At 38.4% G+C, this 6,962-nt stretch overlaps 1 pseudogene; it reads left to right on the forward strand.

The window, feature by feature from the left end:
* Positions 1-3,993: 3,993 nt before the first annotated feature.
* On the forward strand, positions 3,994-5,232 carry LOC111543395 (annotated as a pseudogene).
* Positions 5,233-6,962: the final 1,730 nt, after the last annotated feature.

Raw genomic sequence — 6,962 nt, forward strand, 5'->3', positions numbered from 1 at the left:
AAGGAGAAGGAGAAGGAGAAGGAGAAGGAGAAGGAGAAGGAGAAGGAAAAGAAGAAGAAAGAGGAGGAGGAGGGGAGGAAGGAGAGGAAGGAGAGGAAGGAGAAGAAGAAGAAACCAGTTTTACTTAATATTCTGGATGAATCAATAAAAATTATTAATTTAATTAACTCTTGGCCCCTGAGTGTACATCTGTTTTTCATTAACAGACTTAATTTCTTAGAGCAATTTTAGGTTTTTCCAAAAATTCTGAAGATCTGTCGGAGTTCCACATACCCTCTTCATCCCCCACTGACAGTTTCCCCTATTATTAGTATTTTACATTTGTGTGGTATATTTGTTGCAATCATGAGCCAATACTGATACATTAAAATTAACTAAAGTCTATAGTTGACATTAGGGTTCACTCTTAGTGTTGTACAATTCCATGGGTTTTGTGTACTGTCATGTTTCCACAATTATAGGATAATGCAGAATAGTTTCACTGCCTAAAAATCCCATGCTTCAGCCGGGTGCAGTGGCTCATGCCTGTAATCCCGGAACTTTGGGAGGCCGAGGCGGGGGCATCACGAGGTCAGGAGATCAAGACCATCCTGGCTAACACGGTGAAACCCCATCTCTACCAAAAAAAATACAAAAAAAAAAATTAGCCGGGCATGGGGGCAGGTGCCTGTAGTCCCAGCTACTCGAGAGGCTGAGGCAGGAGAATGGCATGAACTCAGGGGTCAGAGCTTGCAGTGAGCCAAGATCGTGCCACTGTACTCCTGCCTGGGTGACAGAGTGAGACTGTCTCAAAAAACAAACAAACAAAAGAATCCCGTGCTACACCTATTCATCCCTTCCCTTCTCCCACCAAACCCCTGGCAACCATTGATCTTTTTACTAAATCCATAGTTTTGCTCTTTCCAGAGTATCATATGTTGGAATCATATATTATGTAGCCATTTCAGATTGGGTTCTTTCACTCAGTAAGATGCACTTACATTTCCTCCATGTTTCTTCATGGTTGGATAGCTCATTTGTTTTTTTATCTCTGAACCATACTCCTTTGTCTGGATGTGTCACAGTTTATTTATCCTTTCTCCTACTGAAAGACTTCTTTACAGCTTCTAAGTTTTGGCAAATATGAATAAAGCTTCTATGAACATTCATGTGCAGGTTTTTGTGTGGATATGTTTTCAATCCATTTGAGTAAATACCAAGAAGCTGAATAACTGGATCATATGGTAAGAGTATGTTTAGTTTTACTAAAACTACTATGTTTAATAGTTCAGTAAGAAACCGCCCAACTGTCTTCCAAAGTCATTGTACCATTTTGCATTTCCACCAGCAACAAATGAGAGTTTCTGTTTCTCCAAATTTTTGGTAGCATTTCGTGTTGTCAGCGTTTTGGATTTTGGCCATTCTAATAGATATGTAGTGATATCTCATTGTTTCAAATTACAATTCTCTAATGACATGATGTTGAGCATTTTTCATATGTTTATTTGGCACTTGTATATCTTCTTTGGTGAGGTGTCTGTTAAGGACTTTTACCTTCTTTTTAAAAAATTGAGTTTATTAACTATAAATTTTTTAATATTCTATATGATGAAATCAGAAGTACACATAAAGCACTTCTGCTGTATACAGACGTATGATGGTTTTCTTGAAGAAGAGCACTTGTGTGATTGAGTTGTGAGGTGAATTAGCTGAGTTTTTCATCGAGCACCATTTTTTACTTGAAAAAATGACTGTTAAACTATGGTTATTTGGAATAGGATATTGACAAACATTTTATTTAAAAGGAACAAAACTGGTTTATTTCAACAGGAAAAACTTATGTGATAAATATAAAATTCAAGTTTTCAAGCAAAAATTAGAATTTTTGTTTTATCAAAGCACAGGTTTTTCATTTCGTTTATTTGTTTATTTAGAGACGGGGTCTCACTCTGTCACCTAGGCTAGAGTACCGGGGTATGATCATGGCTCACTGCAGCCCTGACATCTCTGGCTCAAGCAACCCTCCTGCCTTGGCCTCCTAAAGTGCTGGGATTACAGGCATAAGCCATAGCACCTGACCAGAATTTTGGGACACATGTCTGCCAGCACAAGCTTGACAACCTTTCAATAGATAAAGACTTTTCTGATGAGATTGGTGGTGCTATTAATGAATGTTGTTTTAATTTTGTATAATGAAATGTGTCAATACTTGAAAGATTTGCATAACTGGATAAGCCAATATTCTGTGCCAAAAGACAGTGCTAAGAAAGTGAATGGGTAAGCCACAGGCTGGGAAAAAGGTGCAAATATATATTTATTTGAGAAAGAACTATTATCCAAAATAAAAATACAACTCAATAATAAAGAGACATCAGGGTGCAGTGGCTCACACCTGTAATCTCAGGACCTGGGAGGCTGGGGCGGGATGATAGCGTGAGCCCAGGAGTTTGAGCTGCAGTGAGCTATGATGGTGCCACTGCACACCAGCCTGGGTGACAAAATAATCTCCCAACTCAAAAATAGAGAAAAGAAAAAAAGACAACCCACTTTAAAATGGGTAAAAGATTTAAACCAATATTTCATAAAGATATGAGAATGCTATGAACACACAAATAAATGCTCAAAATCATTAGTCAAAGATATATTACTATAAATATATCAGAATGTCTAAAATAAAAAGATTGGCAAACCAAAGTCAGTGAGGTGATGGAACACTGAAACTCTTACACACTGTACTATACTAAGCCATGAGAGTAGTGGTTGCCTTTAGAGGGATGGATAGGTGGAGACTTTCTGGGAAGCAATGTGAGTGAACTTTCTGGGAAAATATAAATATTCTGTATCTTGACAGGAGTTTGGATTATATAAGTTTATGCATTTGTCAAAATTCACTGAATGCTATACTTAAGATTGTGCCTCGAGGCTGGGCATGGTGGCTCATGCCAGTAATCTAAGCTACTTGGGAGGCTAAGGTGGGAGGATAACTTGAGGCCAGGAGTTTGAGACCAGCCTGGGCAAAATTGTGAGACCCTGTCTCTACAAAAAATTTTTTAAGAATTAGCTAGGCCTAGTGGCCTGCATCTATAGACACAGCTACTTGGGAGGCTGAGGTGGAAAGATTACTTCAGCCTGGGAAGTTGAGGCTTCATTGAGCCATGATAGCACCACCACACTCCAGCCTGGGTGACAGAGATTTGTCTCCAATAATAAATAAATAAATAAATAAATAAATAAATAAATAAATAAAATAAAGATTGGGCATCTACTATATATAAAATCTTACCAAGAAAAACTCATATACATGACATTAAACTCTAAAAAATGATATGCATGCTGAAGTATTGAATGAAATATGTTGATGCCTACAACTTGCCTTGAAATGCTTCAAAAAAAAAAAAAGATAGATTAATGGATGGACAAAGGGATCAAAAAACAGGTGGCTGAATAAATGTATAATAAAGCAAATTAATTGCTGATTGTAGAATCTAGATAGTGGTGGCTGGGTGTGGTGGCTCACGCCTGTAATCCCAGCACTTTGAGAGGCCAAGGTGGACAGATCACATGAGGACAGTAGTTCAAGATCAGCCTAGCCAACATGGTGAAACTCCATCTCTACTAAAAATACAAAAATTAGCCGGATGTGGTGGTGCACAGTGCACATAATCTCAGTTACCTGGGAGGCTGAAGCATGAGAATCGGTTGAACCCAAGAGACAGAGGTTTACAGTGAGCTGAGATCTCCCCATTGCTCTCCAGCCTGGGCAACAGAGGGAAACTCTGTCTCAAAAAAAAAATAAATAAATAAGATAGTGGATATATGCAAATTTGTTGTTTCTGATTATTTCAATTATTCAATATATTTGATAATGTTTATAATAAAATATTGAAAAAACTATTCACCAAAAAACTAAACTAAACTAAAGAAACCTACCTGCCCGTGGACGCCACCACCTAGCTATGTGCCCGTGGATGCCACAAAGGAACCATCCTCAAAGTCTCTCTTCTCCCTGCCTTTATGTCTAAGTCAGAGTCTCCTAAAGAGCTCAAACAACTGAGGAATATCTTCATTGGAGGGTTGAGCTTTGAAACAACCAATGAGAGCCTGAGGAGCCATTTTGAGCAATGGGGAACGCTCACCGACTGGGTGGTAATGAGAGATCCAAACACCAAGCGCTACAGCACCTGTGAGTTTGTCATGTATGCCACTGTGGAGGTGGATGCAGCCATGAATGCAAGGCCACACAAGGTAGATGGAAGAGTGGTAGAACCTCAGGCCTGTAATCCCAGCACTTTGGGAGGCCGAGGCAGGTGGACCACAAGGGCAGGAGATGGAGACCATCCTGGGTAACACGGTGAAACCCGGTCTCTATGAAAAATACAAAAAATTAGCTGGGCGTGGTGGCAGGCGCCTGTACTCGCAGCTACTCGGGAGGCTGAGGCAGGAGAATGGCGTGAACCCGGGAGGCGGAGTTTGCAGTGAGCTAAGATTGCACCACTGCACTCCAGCCTGGGGGACAGAGCGAGACTCCATCTCAAAAAAAAAAAAAAAAAAAAAAAAAAAAAAAAAAAAGAGTTGTAGAACCAAAGAGAGTTGTCTCAAGAGAAGATTCTCAAAGACCAGGTGCCCACTTAACTGTGAACAATATATTTGTTGGTGGCATTAAAGAAGATACTGAAGAACATCACCTAAGAGATCATTTTGAACAGTAGGGAAAAATTGAAGTGATTGAAATCATGACTGACAGAGGCATTGGCAAAGAAGTGGGCTTTGCCTTTGTAACCTTTGACAACCATGACTCTGTGGATAAGATTGTCATTCAGAAATAGCATACTGTGAATGGCCACAACTGTGAAGCTAGGAAAACCCTGTCAAAGCAAGAGTGATTCTGGAAACTTTGGTGGTGGTCTTGGAGGTGGTTTCAGCGGGAATGACAACTTTGGTCATGGAGGAAACTTCCATGGTCATGGTGACTTTGGTGGCAGCCATGGTGGTGGTGAATATGGTGGCAGTGGGGATGACTACAATGGATTTAGTAATGATGGAAGCAATTTTGAAGGTGGTGGAAGCTACAGTGATTTTGACAATTACAACAATCAGTCTCCAAATTTTGGACCCCTGAAGGGAGGAAACTTTGGAGGCAGAAGCTCTGTCCCCTATGGTGGTGGAGGCCAGTACTTTGCCAAACCACAAAACCAAGGTGGCTATGGTGGTTCCAGTACCAGCAGTAGCTATGGCAGTGGCAGAAGGTTTTAATTAGGAAACAAACCTTAGCAGGAGAGGAGAGCCACAGAAGTGACAGGGAAGCTACAGGTTACAACAGATTTATGAACTCAGCCAATCACAGCTGGCCAAGCAGCCCAGCTGCTACAAAGCAGACATGTTTTAGACAAATACTCATGTATATGGACAAAAAACTCGAGGACTGCATTTGTGACTAATTGTATAACAGGTTATTTTAGTTTCTGTTCTGTGGAAAGTGTAAAGCATTCCAACAAAGGGTTTTAATGTAGATTTTTTTTTCACCCATGCTGTTGATTGCTAAATATAATAGCCTGATTGGGATGCTGAATAAATGTCTTTTTTTTTTTTTTTTTTTTTTTTTTTAATGTGCTGTGTAAAGTTGGTCTACTCTGAAACTATCTTGGTAAATTTCTCCAACAGTGTGAAGTTAGAGTTCCTTCAGGGCCATGCCAGGTTCTGTTTGGAATTTATATACAACCTGCTTGGGGGGAGAAACCATTGTCTTTAGAAACCTTGGTGTGGTTGAACTGATAGTTACTGTTGTGACCTGAAGTTCACCATTAAAAGGGATTACCAAAGCAAAATCATGGAATTGTTGGTTATTAAAATGATTGTTGGCACATCCTATGCAATACATCTAAATTGAATAATGGTACCAGATAAAATTACAGATAGGAATGAAGCTTTGTATCATCCATTATCATGTGTAATCAATAAATGATGTAATACCTGAAAGGAAACACACAATTGACTTCAGGTGTTGACACTTTGGAAGATTTTTCAAGTTATTTATAGTGACAGATACTAATGTTATGAAGAAAAATGCACTTTTTATTTTAAAAAGTCTACCATTTCTATGAAGAAGAAACAAAGGATTTTTTTAAAATCTTATACTAATTGGTAGAGTAAAGCTTTCCAACTAAACAATGAAATCATCTTAAATGGTAAATTTTGTATTAAAGATATGAAGAAATGAACATGATTGTCCCATAGTTAAATCATTTTACTGCAGATAAATTGCCTGAAGCATATTTTCTTTGAGCGTTCATAGGGATTTATATTTTTAAACAGGTTGAAGTTTAGATGCCCACAAGAGTGTCACAGTCTAATTATATCATAGGTACGAAGTAGTTGTGTGACTGTATTTAGAAAGCATAACCTTTCTGTTAGTGATATCTCTAAAATGCCTGACACTTTATAGAATACTATGAAATCAAATACAAACTCTGCTGAGATGGTATTGAAACATTTTGCTGTTAGTCCATGGTGAATACTGGCCTTTAGAAAAGCATAAATACTACTTTCTGCATCTACCAAAGAATTAATTGGATCTGTTGCAGTCTTTTTTATTGTAAAAAAAAATGATTGCTACAACTTGTTTAATTATCCTAATTATTTTTTTTTCTTGACTAGAAAAAAAAATAATTGGATATAGGAACCTTGTGGATATAGGAACCTTGCCTTGCTTGATTGCATACAGAGTGCCAGGTAGTGATACTACTGAAAACTTGTGCTTCCATTCCTTAATTAGAGATAATTGCTGGTTAATCAGAATGGGCAATTTTCTTTCTCTTTGGTGAAAGGATCTAGATACTGTACTTCAAACCAATTGTTCTGTTTCAAGCAGAAGTCCTCTAAGCTGGGACATGAAATGCCAAACTCTTACGCTTCAAATGTCTCCATTTATCCATTTAGGCAAAGTTAGATAAATTTTCTGAAATGGAAATTACCTCAGCATGTTT

Source organism: Piliocolobus tephrosceles, chromosome 14 (assembly GCF_002776525.5).
Source record: "Piliocolobus tephrosceles isolate RC106 chromosome 14, ASM277652v3, whole genome shotgun sequence".
Classification (NCBI taxonomy): Eukaryota; Metazoa; Chordata; class Mammalia; order Primates; family Cercopithecidae; genus Piliocolobus; species Piliocolobus tephrosceles.